This window comes from Pelecanus crispus, chromosome 1, assembly GCF_030463565.1.
Source record: "Pelecanus crispus isolate bPelCri1 chromosome 1, bPelCri1.pri, whole genome shotgun sequence".
NCBI lineage: Eukaryota > Metazoa > Chordata > Aves > Pelecaniformes > Pelecanidae > Pelecanus > Pelecanus crispus.
The window spans coordinates 82171610-82188289 of NC_134643.1; positions in this window are offsets into that span (position 1 = coordinate 82171610).

Sequence of the window (16680 nt, forward strand, 5' to 3'; positions counted from 1 at the left end):
ACTCACGAGCTAGCTCTGAACCAAACCACCAACTTGCTGCTCAAACTAGCTTTGATAGATAGGTGGGTTTATTTGTGCAAGCTCACCCCATGGCACGGCTACAGAGCTTTCCATACTCTGGCTGAACACTTTCTCCACAGCACTTCACAGCATAGGGCAGATGGACTAGGCTGGGCATCTCAATCTGCACTATCCCCCTCACTGCCACATCCAGAATGATTGGTGCTGCAATTGCTGCTGTGTGCCATTACAGTACCAAACGCCAGAGAAAGCAGATGATCTTTTAAGCTTGAGTTATTCCTTCTGCTTAGACACGCTGACGACATAAGGAATGGAAAATAATCTTACCATGAGCACACAGAAGTTGCTGCACACTACAGGGGTGGTCTGTATATGGAATCGAGTGAGAAGTATGCTGGAATAACTGAAGGAGAGGAAAAATACACTAGTGCCCCAAAAAGATGAACCTGGCCATCGGATATTAATCCACAAAACCTACAGTTGTCCCCAGGAGTTGCTACACCCTTGGCTTTAAACAAAGCATGCACTGCTTGGATGGGAAAGGGGGACTTATCCACAAAGAATTCCTGCTCCGATGGTACAAATGGTCAGTGCCTGCTCCCTGGGTCTGAAGATCCAAAGCCCTGCAACACAGTTCAAAGTGCACCATTGCCTCTTATGCTAAATGCCGTAGTGTTTTGGTGTGTTTAAGGTAAAACTCAAGTTAATAACTCCTTTCAGCACAAGTCTGTAGAGTCAAGTATGAGAAAGCCCCAGCATGATGATTTGCTTACACAGTCTCAGCACACCATCCTTGTTCTTACGCAGCACGATAGGGATGTTCCTTACCTTACATAAGCGCCTTCCTCGGGGCGGTACTCGCTCAATCGAGGAGTAATTATTTAACCACAATCCCATCTGCTTTGCATTCCCGTTAAAGAAAATCTTATGCAAAAAGGTAAGAGCTTGGCTGCGAGTACTTGGCCAAAATATCCTCTTACTAGTGCTGTGCTGCTTGCCAGGTTATCGCTGTTTGTACTTCAGAAGTTTGCAGCAGACAGACTGTGCCAAATCTGAAGAACTTTGTCATTAAAAGAAAAACATTAAGGCTAACAGTAGGAAGTGCTCTCCATGCTTCGCTAATGTCATCAAACTATACTGTACAGACAATTACAATTAATAAAAGTATTCTTAGGAAGCTTAATAACAGCTTCAGACCCATGGTTTCTCTGCTTCAGGTAGACTGGAATGAGGAAAACAGCAGGGAAGAAAATTTCTCTTGCTGTACTTTAGCCCCTCACAAATGCAAAAAGGGACTCCCAAGGGAAACTGCCCCACTCCAGCAATTTAAGTGGTACAGATCTACCCAGGAACAGCCACTTCTCCTTCTGCCTACCCATGGGAAATACCTTTAATACCTGAGCTTAGAACCACAGAAAAGCACAATCCTGTTCTGCATTAGTTACTTAAAGGCATTTGAGGTGTTTCTTCTGAAAAGAGTAAACAGACAAAGCTCACCAGCTCCAAGAAGAACATCTGAAAAAACACTTACACTATCACCACTCAACAAAGATAGACGAGCAGTAAAATGGCCCACTCCTTTACTGCATTTTGTGCCTACTACTGTATATAACTCCTATGACTTGAAGCAGTGGCTCCCAGACAGGATGCTGAATAGCCTTGGTAAGCATCTTTTAGCACATTTCTATTTTGACAAAACCACAGTCATATCCAAAATTCTTTTGGTGGACAACTGACATCAAGTAAATGATTTACTGACTTAGAATTCACGTTTTTCAGGGCTAAGCTATCACAGAGGACCAGACTGACTAAGAATCTAAATATAGGTACCTTCTTTTAGTATTTTTAAGGCACAATCAAATCTTCCTGAGGCCTGTCACAGACTGTCTATCCATCCAGCAAGGCTAAAGGCAATTCCCATGGTACTCCACCCAACCCTTGTTCTTTTCAGACATTTAAATGCATTCAGGTTTATCCATGAGAAAGCTTTTCTAATGAGCAAGTTCCATGTCTGAACCCAGCAATTAGATTACCAATAGTTTCAGACACAGACAACTTGCAAAATCCACCTCTAGACTACTGATGCCCCAAGCAGGAATGGTGTGTTGCATCCACCACGGCAGAAGCATTCAGAACAGAGCAGCCAACATGCACAGAGCCTGGAGGTAACACTTCCATCAGGTTTAGTGAGATAGGCATCCTCTGATTGTCTCATAACACATAAGAAAACCTTAAAGTTGAATCATTATGAAGGAGAAAAGCAACTCTGGGCCACCTTTTATGCTTCACAGGTTTCAACTAAACCATAAAGAACAAAAGATTAAGCCTCCTGGAAGGTCTGGCAATTTTGTTACCTTGTTTATATTATTATCACGATCAACTGCATTTTAATTTTAATTTTTGAATCTAGAGGAGAGTTACTTAATCTGTTATAAAACTATAAACACAGCTAAATTATTTGAGGTTGACAGCCACACTAAGAGATAAGTCAATTTGTGGCATCCTATACAAACAGTTCAGTGAAAACTCATCATTGCATATTAGCACCTGATGGGCCTTTTAAAGACACAGTCAGATCTGAAAATTCATTCAGAAAACTTGCCAATTTGTTGTAGCTTTGAGTTTCCTAAGAAAACCACCCTGAAAACTCTGAAAGCAAATCTCAGTTTAACACACACATGTGCACGACTTCACTAAGTTCCCAGAGAACACAGTAACAACAGCAGTCAAAGGCATGTGTCCTGCTGGAACAGAAACAAGTTTACATGAACCGTGTTTTGGGTACCGTCAGGAACCACCACATGTAAACCCATCACTTTGACACCTCATCTCGTCTTGGATTGCTGTCTGAAGATTTAAATCTGTTAAAACCTTCACAGCAAATCTAATCATACATCAAGGAAACAACGACTGCTTGTAACACAGTCTCAAGAGAAAGAGATGAGAATTAACACCAGAAGTTACAGAGAAGGGTGGTTTTGTATGTTTAAGACTTACTTTGAAGATGTCATGTTGTGCATGCCAACTGTTGGCAGTCATCAACAAAATAAATTCTTGCTTTTAACAGAAGTAACTGAAAAGACAGACAACTTAACATGTTACTACACTTTCTTCTGGATTCTAACCACCATACATTGCAATAAAAATGGTGACAGAAAGAAAACATTATTAACTGATGGCCAATCTAGAGAAGCGTGTCACTACCTAATGGCTTCACTGCACGTTTCACTCATTTCTAGTACCCTTCTGAAGGAACTAAAAAATCTGCTACAGCTGAGAGGCTCCCCTTTTTGCATTCGCCTTTCCCATCAACTTCATCTCATGAAGGATTTATCCCTAGGCTTCTACATCAAAGCTAGAATTGTATCCTGCCCATTTTTCTGCTTGGTATTAAGACCATTTAAACAACATAGATGAAGAATGCTTACCTAGGCACATGATCTCTTTTCGCTAGTAGCTGGGTAGCATTTCCTCTGGCCTTGACTGTGCTGCTCACACCTACACAGAACACTGCAGCAAATGTAATTTTCCAGACCTGTTCCTTTGACCAGATGCACCTTTATTTTCGTCTTAAGCCATACAAGATAACATGAGACCCTCACCTACAGAATCATAGAATCATTTAGGTTGGAAAAGACCTTTAAGATCATCCACACACTCCTTCCAAACACTGCCTCAAAACCACTACTTTGCCACAATGTCTAAAAATTAGACTTTTGCATCAGTACTAAGACTATTATGTCGACCAGAATTGCCTAGGTGAACACCATTCCTCTCCACCTCTGCGACCACGAAACACAGCAGAGCCCATGGTCTGTGACTGGCCTCCTGGGTTCTGTAATAAATATCTGTATTACTGCATGGAAGGGATACTCTAAAAAAAGTGTATATTAAGTAAAAATAAGCTGCGACTTTGGTTTGAGATGCCAAAGCAAACAAGATTAGCACTCCATAAAGAAAATAACTGAGTTATTTACCACTTTGGAGTTTTACCAAGTATTTGATACAACCAAGGTAAAGGCGAGGATTTTAGTATATTTTCATTACAACTTGTGTTTGAATAATTGGATCTCAAGACTGCACTGTTTTTTGGGGAAGAAAAAAAAAAAAAAAAAAAAAGATGCAATCTCCAATACCTTTTCTCTGCTTCTGGAGTAACTCTTCTTAATCATTCCATTTCACAGCAGTGACCTTAACAAAAAAAAAATGAAGCAGCAAGTATTTTGATAACAAGTTCTCTGTGCTTAGTGTTTCATAACAATTTTATGCCTGCAAAGATGCTGTGCCATTCCGGACAGAGTGTATTTCAAAATGGAAACCTATCAGGAAGGAATTTAGAGAATCACGCTCCCCAAATGAAGGGAAGACAGCTATTGGTCCCAGCCTTCCTTACTCCTTTAGTTGGTAAAATGGCACTGGTATTACATTTGAAGTCAACTGAAGCACTCTGCATATGAGGAACCGTAAGTTGCCATGAAGATTGATGAGGAAGTCTTTCCCTAGGGGAAAATTAAAAAAAAAAAAAACCAACCAAAAGAGTCTGTATGTGGCTGTCAGGAGGAGGGGAGGAACAACAGGAAGGAGGAAGAAATCACTATGAATCTGGCATCTTTAATTCAGGAAAACATCAGAGCTCTTGCAATTCCCACAAACTAAACAAGGAATCACACTGTTACTGTGGAAAAGGGGGAAGAGTCAAGCCAATTCTGTTTAGAGAAGGAAGTAAGGGGAGCACCATGCCAAACACAAGAGGAATTTAATTTGACGAAGGAGAATCTACATTTCAATTTAGCCTTTCAACCATGGCAGGACATGCCAAGCGACATTTTTCATTCCATGTTTGTTCTTCACCTGGAAATAAGAAACTAAGCTTTTCCCCTAATCCTCACTAGAGTGATCTTAGTACTATGTTGGAAAGCCAGTTTACTGTTTGCATTAGCTCACTGCTAAATGACAGTTGGCCATAATACAACCAAGTTCACCACGCTCACGGAAGGAATCCTACCAAAACTAGTACCATGCCGTTATGTTTCAGAAAAGGTGATTAAGACACCGCCAGTCCAAAATATCCTCAATTCAAGGAGAGAGAGGAAATTAAAAGCTGCATGTTTAGCTCCCAGCTGAGTCTGAAAGTTGCGGAAGGTATACATACCACTTCACAAGGAAAGGGAACAGGAAGCCAGGGAAGAAAAGAGTCATTATGTTTAAATGGTAACATTTTCGTGAGGTTACACAGGCCAAATGAGCATACCCCAGAAAAGTGTGAATCCAAGCCTGGGTAAAGAAGCAGAAAGCAGAATAAATGTCAGCAGTTTGTTTTGTTTTGTTTTGTTTTTTTTTAAAAAAAAAAGCTTTAGGAGAGCAAAGAGTATCAGATCAGAAAAATGTATCAAAATAATAAGAAAAATGGTAAGAGTTGGTGCACAAAATGGAAGGGTGCAATTAAACTTTACACTAGCAACTAGGTAATAATAGCTAAGAGAACAAAACCAGGTTTCTTTGCAAGAGCCTCTCCCACAGAGGATGCCGGCAAAAGATAAGTTTAAGAGACTAAGATGATCTACTGTCAGGATTGACATGTCAAAAGAAGAGGAGGAAAAAAAAAGAATTGATTAACTAACAGTAAGTCACCATGTCCTCAAGATTTATTAGGGGATTAAAGAATGTAAGGGCTGAGCAGATAACAGAAATACATAATGCTCATTAAAGCAAGCTATTCCAGCACAGGTACGAAGTGTTTGTAAAACATGCTACAGGTGACAGAAAAAAAAAAGAAGGGGGAAAAAAAACAACCAAAAAAAACCCAACAGTGAACTTCAGTACTAGAAAAAATTATTTAAAAGTAGCCACACAGAACCTTTGGCAGACCTGATGACAGGCATAAAGGAGCATAAGGCAAGAAATGAGGGAGGACACAGAACAACGCTTCTCCATCTGACCCAGCCCCGCCATTAAATTTGCCCATGGGTCTTTGAGCATGTCAACTCAGTTGTTTAGAGGAACTTTATGTTGACTTACTAAAAAGTCCATTTTGTAGTCTATAACAAAAAGTTCCAAAGAATCTAACTTTTAAGATAAACATATTTACAGCCATTCCCCACCACCGAGGAGATGGAAAAAAGCTCAGAGGAGTAATAGAGAAAAACAAAAAAAAGACAAATTGATGTCTGTTGATAGAAACAATATTGGACAACGTTATTGGAAATTAACCACTTCTTAGTTTAATTCTTTAGCTTTGCACCTGGCTGAATGGCAGAACTGTGTCGACAGACAGGCTACTTCAGCTAACTTGTTTGTACAAACCCACATGCAAATTTGATGCAAGTCAGCAAAGCTCAGTCTGCGTGGTCTGGGGGGAAAAAAGTCTCTTCCCTGAATGGCAAAGGCTCTCAGTTGCCAAAATGCCACTGAGAACAACACTAGTATCGACATGCTGTATGGACAGCAGTTTCATCAGTAGGATGCTCTGGATTCCTATCTACCCTATACAGGATCTTCTGCAACACCATCTCTTCCACTGTGGATGCCATTGCATTACAGCAATGCAAGCAGCCATACAGTGACAGGAGCTCTGCAGAGCTCCAGCTGAACCAGCAGAACCTTGTTACTCTGGGCAGGACCCCAGGAAGATGATCCTGGTATCAGCATACTATTACTCAAAGTAAACGTAAAGAACACTCAAAAAAACCCAAATTATTTTGAGATTGAAAGTATACAAAAAAACCCCAATGTTATGATTAAAAAGAAGTCAGAATTTCCTCCCCACCCCCCGAAAAGGAATGGGAGTACTACATCAAGTTCTAGGTTTAATCAACACCTCCCCCAGAGCAGTGGGCAGAGATGACACAAGCAATTAACAAGTGAGGAAAATGAGAGTTCCATATGACACCTCTGAAGACACTGGTACCACTTAAATTAATATGAGGTGAAAAGGAAAAAAAAACCCTCAGGGTAAAAAATTAGTAGTCATTACTAGCCATCCATTCTCAAAGCAGAAAAGAGACTTTTCATTTTAGCAAATAAGTATGATATCAAGGAAATGCTTTCAAGTTTTCAGTAAAAAGGGATTAGGCTTTCATTTCAGTTTCCTTTGAAAGACAAAGTAATGATCAGAAATCACAAGCATATTCAAACAAGTACATCATAAGCTAATGAATGTGCAAAATTTGTCTGCCTACTTCAGATAGTTATAACCACTAAAACTACACCCTAAGTGTTCCATGAAGACCACGTATCCAGATCTTCTCAATTCATTACACCTAGACATAGCCTAAGAAGGCTTATCTGCAAGGCTGTTTTGCTTCGCTAGCTAATTAAGTGCTTTTCTCATCATATAAAACATTGAGAAATCACTTTGAATGAAAACTTTATGAGATATAAACTGCTCTGGCCAGAGCATGCATGTATATATACATATATGTGCGTGTTCATGTATATATAGATATATAGTTTGTATGTGGGTGTATGTATATAAAAACACACAGACACACACATATATATATGCACAGACCTAGTCCTGCCGCTGTTTTAAAGGAAAAGCATCCAGATAGAACTCAAGTTCTAAGCCTGTCAAGTGGCAGACAAGCAAGAGTTACCAGTAAAGCACAAAGCTTGCGGAGCTCTGGGAAGCCAAGCCAAGCCAAGCCAACTTGAATGCACAGCAACAAACAAACAGCTATCAGGTTTTTAGCTTCAATCACCAGTTCCAGTCTTAGCTTCCAGTGGGCAAATCCATGTAATGAATACACTTCTTGTTGCCTCTGCAGAAGGACAAACTTGGAAAGGAATTCCTCCGAGTTTCAACAATTCCCTCCAGACTGCCATGGGCTGGGACAGGCTTACCTGCATTGCAGGACACTGGTAACTCCGTGGATACCCTCATGACTTGGCTTGTGGGCCAAGTGCACAGGAAGCACCCAAACAAGGGCACAAGATGAGTCTCTGGAACAAGAGGGAATTCTTTTGCTGGAGCACACCTGGCTAGTAAGCCCATTCCTACCCTCTCAACAGGCAGACAGATCAATAGGAGGCAGAGCCCATCATACCTTTGGCTGCTCCAAGAACTGCTGTTTCAGAGCATCACATGCACCCAGCTGAAAGGGCAGACTGAGGTGAGACACTCCACGGCAGCTTAAAACCAGCTAAGTCAGGGCTACCAGAGAGCAACCATGTCCCTTATGCCAGCCCATGTGTTACTTCAGTGACCTGACTCAAAGAGCTAAATCAGTCACAAACTAACTGTACAAGCAAGAATATTAAACAAACACATAAACAAACCGCATCCAAACAATTTTCAGCCATTTCTGATTCCTGGCTCAGTGTGGGACCCTGCGAGCCATTAAAAGAGTGAGCTTGCAATGAGGGTGGCTGGGAAGACAAGAAAAGAATCACAGTAACTGTGAGTGTTTAGTGTTACCTGCCATAGAAACGTACGCTACGTTGCACTAACTTGAAGGAGCTCCACAAGTTCCAGTGGATCCATGCTAACATTCTCCCATTTCACTTTTACTGCTACTGAACCTATTTCTTTTGGTCAACAAGGTTAACAGCAAGTTGGGCAGAACAGAGAAGAAAGGAGAGGATGGTCTACAGAGTATCTTATTTCTAAGGCTTGCCTATGTGTCAAAAAGGCAGGTAATTTAAGGTCTAGCATGGAGCGAATGACCACCGACAGCCTACGGAGCAAAGAGTATGATGGATTTCTGGTCTGCTTCCAGCAAAACACGAATAATCAGAAAAAAAAGCAGAATAGGCTACTTGAGAGTTCATTCTCTGCCTTGGCCTCAAGTGAAGTATGAGCCATCATAAAAACTACTCTAACCAGCAGACTCAGGGCAACAGCTAGAGGCAGAGGGACTGGACAGCCTTTTCTACTAGCACAGCTGGAAAAAGACACTTTGTCAATAGCCTTTAGACTACTTTTTTCTGCTTTCTGTATTTAGGTTAAAGCTCCTTGTGGCACTGACTAGCTGTGTTTACAAAGCACTCACACCAGTGACAGCACATAACACAACCCAAAAATGTTAGAAGACAAACAGCAGGGGCCTGGGGAAGCTGGTACATTTGTACCTGCAACTTTGTTAGGGGACATCAGCCTCTTGAACTGGACACATTCTAGAAGCAAACACAAAATTTGCCAAGGTTTTTGTTTGTTTGTTTGTTTAAAAGACAAAAGCTTCTCTTCCATCTAGAATAGCTACATACATACCCAGTTCAAAAACAGCCAACGATAAATTACTAATAGCATGAAGAAAAATAGCAACTCACAACAGAAGTGTTTAGACAGATCATTCTTCCCTCTCCTTCCCACCCTCTCAGTTGCATTGAAAGACATGTCTTTATGTGGACTCGGGAGCATGCTATTTGAAGCCTAAATCTCTAAACCTTACAAATTTCCAACATGAAGATATGGTCTATAGTGCAACATTTTGAAATCAACTCATTCTTAAATATTTACAAATGCCTAGCGATAAGGACCAAATACACAAACCCACGCAATATTATTCTCCCAACAGCTGCCACATATTCTAATCCAGCATTTCTAGTTCTTAATATATATCTTCAGTTATATGAATTATAAATGAAAATACAGACTCAGAAAGACAAGACACACAACTCACTAGTGTTTAACAATCTTTAGAAGATATCTTCTAGATGACAAATAGTATTTACTATGATGAATCCACCGGAAGCTACACCTTTCCCTGTACTTCCTATAACTTGTCATTATACTTCATTTAGACAGCCTGTCAAATGTTTTTTCCTCATACACACAGAAAATAACTCTTCTGTTATCTACTACTACAAGCTTAGTATTACTAGCCGAAGTGGGACAATCTTATCCTGTTGCCACATTAGAACTACGTTTTCTGTGATTTAAAAGGCTCACTGTCATGTGCAACTAATGCAGAACCTTTTCTTCCTTTTTTAGAATATTTTTCATCTCTGTTGACTCTATTTTCTTCTTTTTTTCCCTTTATTAGCCCATATGGTATATTTTTCTAACATCTGATCAATACCTCTTCTTTTCCATTATCCCCTATTTCTTCTTTCTCTCTAGTTCTGTTCCTTATGCGCATCTCCCTTTTCAAGTATTTTCACGACGACAAAAGTTGACCCTAATACCACACAGCTTTTGAAACTGGGAATATAATTTGAAACTTCAGCCCCAGAAAGTGATAAGCCTGAATATTTTTCCACTGTAGTGCAATTTAACTGCATTTTGAGTAAAAGCAGAAGGGTCACAGCTCTGTCCACAGACATCAGAAGATAGTACTGCATTTCAAGTTAACCATTTACACATAAATCAGAACTAACTCTGCAGAATTCTGAATTCAAGAGAGCCTATTTTACAGCTGGTGGAGAAGCTGAAAGATGTGATTAGATGTTGGTGGTTTAATTACTTTACCTTCATCATGTCCCAAAGCAGCTGATCTACTTGACACCTGTCCCACTCCACCTGTCCAAAAAAAGCAATGCTATTTTCTACCAATAGGTAGATTTCTCCAGCTGTGCTCTGATGTATAACAATTGACATCTGAAAGGGAGAGACCTTTCAAGGAGGAAGTTACACTTGTAGATTCTCACTTTGCCAACATAAATGGAAAAACCAGGTAAATAAGTGACAGGTAGCTAAGTAAGAATAATGCTTGACTGTACTGAAAAGTAGTATCACCAGTTGGGGCAAATATTAAGCACTCAGTAGAAATGCCTTAGTTTGGTGGATACAAGAAGATTTTTTTAAGTGTACTTTATAATTTAGTTAAGCAAAGATATATAAAAATGTGCTACTATGGGATATCTATTCCAGTATCAGGCAGGTTCCAGGTCAGGGAAAGCACAATATTAAGTGTTTTTTTTTTTTTTCCCTTAGAACCTCTAATATCTGTCATATGCTTAAAGTTTTGTTTTCTTTCTTTTTTTTTTTTTTAAACCAAAATTGAACTGGAGACCACGCATGTCAATACTGAGGTATAACTACTTGCTGAGCATGTACACACACAAAAAAAAATTAAATGCTCAACACGTCTCCCAAGTTAATCCATACCATAAATTCTTGGCTTTGAAATATTCAAAGACTTAAATCATCAACCCTGTCTTGGATTTTTTTTTTAATTATTCATCAAGCCATGAAAGCCATCTTTCTGCCAAAGTAGACAGCCTCTTCAATGAAAAGGGGGAAGAAAAAAAAAAGGAAAAAAGAGGAAAAGCCACCATCGAAGGACTTGGCAGCCTTCAAAAATTCCCAAAACAAACACTGTATCTCTCTAAGCTAGCATTTGTTAACAATGTCACTGTACTCAGCTTTTTTTGTGTGTCTGCCACTAAGCAGCATGTAAGAACAGATAGTCCCAAAGCTTCCTGAAAGGACAAGACCTGAACCTTTAACCTGCACCAGTCCCCGCTTCCCCACCCACCCACCTCCCCTATTGCATTACCTCCTTATTGTCGACTGAAACAGTAGACAAAGTCAGCTGCTGAAAAGCACATTCTTTCTATTTTAATGCAAAATCTTGAAAATCCCCACCACAGCTCAATTAGAAAGATTAGACGATCATTGGTTGAACCCTCTCAAAATCCTGTAACTAAAAGAAAAAGATTTAGTCTTAAACAGCAGCTGTATTTTCACTTAGCTATGCAGACATTTCATAGCCACTTTGCCATACTGGCTTATGTCTGGGCATTTGAATAAAAATAGCTAATGTGCTTGCTTGTTATGCCATTAAATAAAGTGCACAAAGGAATTGCCAGTACTGTTTTTGCCCATGAAAGGCAATGGTCATTAATAGCTTGTATTTGCAGAAGGCTGTCAGAGGAACAGCATGCCTGAGCTTCCTCCGCAGTTTTCTATAGGTTTAACCATACATGAGGCAGCAGGGGAATAGACACTACACATTTCCTCGTTCCAGAGCAGGTCACACCTGCAGGAGAGTTGGCAAGTCAGGCAAGCCTCAGTTGGAGAAAAAGATTCAAGCCCTGTAAATTTGAGGGCGCAGAAAGATGTGGGTCTCTTCATGGAAAGAGTATCTTGGCAAAATGTGCAATGATAGTATTAGTTAGTTAGCATTTCGACACTTTCTTTTGTTGTCCTGACTAGCGTGTTGGAGATTTGCACTTGTGTTACTATTCTTTTCCATCCATTTTATGCTTGAAGGAGTTAACTTTATTTCCATAACATTTTGAGAGGAAATAGGCAACAAACAGGCTACTCATACAATCATGTCTGGGCTGGATAAAAAGGTTTTTCAGGCATCTTCAAATAAGTCCACCTGGAAATCACAGCAGACAGGCAAAGTGAGCCACACTGAGGAAACAGGCTTTGTCAACTGGATGGTATCCAAACATGGATCACCTAACAAGCAGAATGGAGGACTGACAAGCTGACAGCATGCTCACAATGTGTCAACCATGAGAAGTCAGGGATTTTCACCAGCTGGACAAGAGAGCTCACTCCACTGACCAGGAAAAATATATCATCGTACATATTCAGATGAAAAGTTACACGCAAGAAAAAACAAAACAAAACAAAAAAGGGAGATAGTGAGAAACAAACAAGGTAGCAGAGGAAAGTACAAGTACAAGCAGCTTTATTAGTTTATCTAAATATGCCCTAAATAAGTCTCCTACTAGCTAGGAGAACATGAAGTTTACCAGCTCTCGTAAGGATGATGCCTGTTTGCCTTCAGCTGCCGTGTCTTCCTGAGATACGGGACTATGAACCTATGTTGATTACCTCTCTTCAGTAAGGCCTCAGAGCACTCACTATGTAAAGCTTGAGAGCTTTTAGGAAATTGAAATTACATGGGAGTAGCCTGGGAGAAATGGGAAGAAGGTACTGGGTCCCGTTGCTATGAGAAGAGACTTACCATCAATGCAGAACTCCAGACTGACTATGGGAAGAGATATTTTCACAGCCTATCCTCAATTTGGAGCACACCTGCCTTGCACCCAGGGTGTTGGGATAGGCAGAGGGAGCCCTATGAAAGTGGTGACATCATTTGCCTTCTGCTAATCTGGATTCAATCTAGTGCATACTTTCAGACTTATTTGGACCTAACAACATGTCAACCCAATGCACTAAGATTACTGTTGTACGTTTTTGCTGGAATATTCTTTGTCCTTGCTTAAAAACTGGCAAAGCTTTATGAATCTTTGTTGAGACCAAGATGAAGTTTATTCCATTTGCTCCCCAAACGTTCCTAGTAAGAGGCCTCTACCTAAATGCTCTTATTTTAGAAAGGCACTTCTGAGTATGATGGGGTTAGAAGAGAGACATGCAACATAGTGGTTGGGCTGGATGATCTTGAAGGTCTTTTCCAACCTAAACTATTCTATGATAAAGTTTCTTCCCCCTCCAGCTCTATCCCCTCCCAGTTTTCCAGAGTTCAAACAGGCTCCCATGAAACCGTCAGGGACAGCAGAGCTGGAAAGCAATAGAAAACACTTAAGTCCCAAGCGTAATTTTTAAAGGAAGAAGGTATGAAATCCCAACACCTAAGCAGGTTCCCACCTGTAACAAAATACTTGTGGGAACTGTATAGATGATAGGTGCTATACTTATTCCAGATAGCATTAATACAATGAGTGGAAAGTAATCTCATGCCTGTTCTTTAGGCAAATGTTCTTGGTGCTTATGACCAACCTTTGAAATTAAGGTTTGTTTCAGTCGTGGGTTGGCATGCTGAGAGAAGCCCTCTGAATTAGAGTTCCGACTCTGCATGTATTTGGAAGATGGTGTTTAGAATATGGACGGCTTCCATACTTAAGGGACTGTATAAACTCAGCAAAATATGCACTATCGAGAAAGTCACCCCCCCTGCAAGCACCATCTTGCAGGTAGAAAGCCAAGTCCTGACATGGGATTTGAGTCTTTAAAGTCTGGGGTGAATGATTCTTACACTGAGCAGTCACGAAGCACAAACAAAATAGCACTTGAGCTATTAAAGTGTGGTGTTTATATCCCTAACATTATGAATTATTCAGCCTTTAAACATGCTTTACTAGGGGTTCAGCAGAAGCAAACGCAGTACCGAATCAATTTTATCTGGAATAGCATGGGGGGAGGGAGAGTTGCTTTCCTATTTTGAGAGCAACATCTACGCTACACATGCAGAGCCAAAGCCTTCTAATCCAGCAGGCTGAATACATACTAGTTATTCAAACTCAAGAACGTGTGCATAAAAGGAATTTCATACAATTAGTCTCTGTTGTCCTCCTCATTTTATGCTCTCGGTAAAGTTCTCGTTCCAATGTTGCTACATTACACACTCAGACCTATCTTTTTGCCTCCCACAACGTCTTCAGTAATGTAAAAAAACATTACACAAGCAGGCAAGGATGTCTGAAAAGAGAGTATTTGTACAAGCCACTGATCTATCATTTAGTTAACAAACAGGCTCAATTCATAGATTATTATAGTAAAGGGAAATCAAATGAAGCACAATGAAAATGGGTAACACTGTTTTAGTCTCAATATTAGAAACTGTGTGTCACAGTTTTCTGCCAAAGTAATGTAATGGAACACAGTTATGATTTTATGAAGAAAAATTTTCATACTATTTTAGCAGACTATCACTCTGGATAGCATCTAAAAAGATCTTACGGAAGAAGAAAATTACATTTATTCTTAACTAATGAAAGCCTCTACACTCCTCCAATTGTGTATCTTTATTTGCTAAAGGACAGAAGTTTGTAACTTAAGCTTGAAACCAAATAAGAGTGCAAATTTACCTGAGGAGGTCTGTGCAAGGAACTGATCCTAGTTTCTGAGAAACAGGATGAAAACTTGTACTACCCAGGGCAAAACTAGTTCCAAGAACACACTAAAGAGAAGTTGTATAAGCTACTGGCAACGTATGGCTTATATTGTGACCAAGAAAGACCAGAGATAACTGACTTCCTCTCAAAGAAGGACCTTGTTTCAGCAGTTCCTTTCATATATTCATGCAGTACAAATGTTACCGCTTCAGACAGTGCAAGCGCAGAAAAGCAGCAGCACAGGAGCTCGGGAAGGTCACAGCAGAAGAAATCATTCTGCATCCCCACAGCCCCACAAGAACCCTCCCGTCACTCAGGCAACACTCTTTCCCCTCTTTCCTAGCCTGCCCAATTATTAATTTGGGGGTTTTTTCAGCTGCCGGAGCATTTCGTAGGGACACAACATGGAAAGCCGCCAGCCTTCCCAGAGCCAACTCCGAGTAGGTCAGTCTTGGCTCAGGAGCAGACCACATAGCGCAGCAAAAGGAAACACAAGGCCTTGAACTCACGCCCATCTCCCCTCTCGTCCTCCATACACACCCCCTAGACGCAGATTTTCTTTGATCGCTGAGGAACAGTAATTCACTGGTGGCCAACATCATCTCCACTGGAGACCGTGATAGGTGCCAACAGGCCCTATCCATAAGCAAACCGAGAACAGCTCAGATTAAAACTATGCAAACCCAGAAGTTAAGATGCCAAACTTTACCATCAACGTGCACTTCTGGCTTCCTTCAGGCGTTATGGGAAGCTACGAAGTAACTATAATGGAGATTTCTTATTTGGAGCTGCCAAGCTAATACCAATCTAAAGACCAGGTCTGGAAAAGGGGAGAAGTGGCGATACAAACTTCCCTGTTCCCACAGCCATCTTCAGGCAGCAGCAACGCTGCGGTAGCACGGGGCATCTCAGCCTCTAGCCTTGCTCCACAGCCAGTTTCATCTCAATTAGCTTTAGTATCAGGGTGGCGATACTATTACACTAGTGATAAAGAAAACCCTGAGGACAGGGTCCCCCAAGTAACAGCTAGGAAGTAGCCTGAAGTTACAGCATTCACTTCACCTTCACGCAAATGACTCCCGGTCTTCAGTTAATTGCTGGCTTTAGTCCAGGCCGACATTCTGATACATGTCACCAGGCCACCCACCACCTATGGCTTTTGATTCATGCAGAAAGTAGAGGCCACGTATGCAATTGCCAGCCCTAAAGAATGACACGTTACCCTTTGTTTATGAAGGGGGACACCAAATAAATCAGAGAAATATTACTGATGCTGATATGATACGTAGTTACATATGATACGTAGTTACACAAACCTTCCATGTCACTACACTAAACCTGGAAGCAACCCCTAAGGAATTGCAGGGAAAGTGAATGTACCATTCAATGCATCAGGGACATGGCTACTTCCCTATGACCCAGAAAAACAGCTTCTTGATAGTTCTTCTGAAAAAATCATGGACATACCATTACACAACCATGCACAAAATACTACAAGACTGCAAGAAATGTTTAGTCATTTGATCAGCGTAACAACAAGTCTGTAGAGACAGATTCACAGGATTCGCAGGCCAAACCCACGTTTCTTCTTAGGGGTGAAACAAAAGCAAAAACGAAAAAGGAAGGGATGTGCCAATCCTTCCACACCTCATCCTTTGACAGCGACTACTCTACGCCATCTGGCTATTAAGGATTGTCAGCACTTGAAGCATATCCATGATGCTTTCCTGACGACTCTTAGAGGAAAGGGGAAAAAAACAAAACAAAACAAAAAAAAGACAAGGGGAAAAAAAAAAGTCCTAGAAAATTCAACAGACATACTATAAAGCAAAAGCTATCACCCTGCCTCCTTTTTCTTGAGGGAAAAAAATGCTTCAGCTGTGCTTACTGTATTTCTTAGAA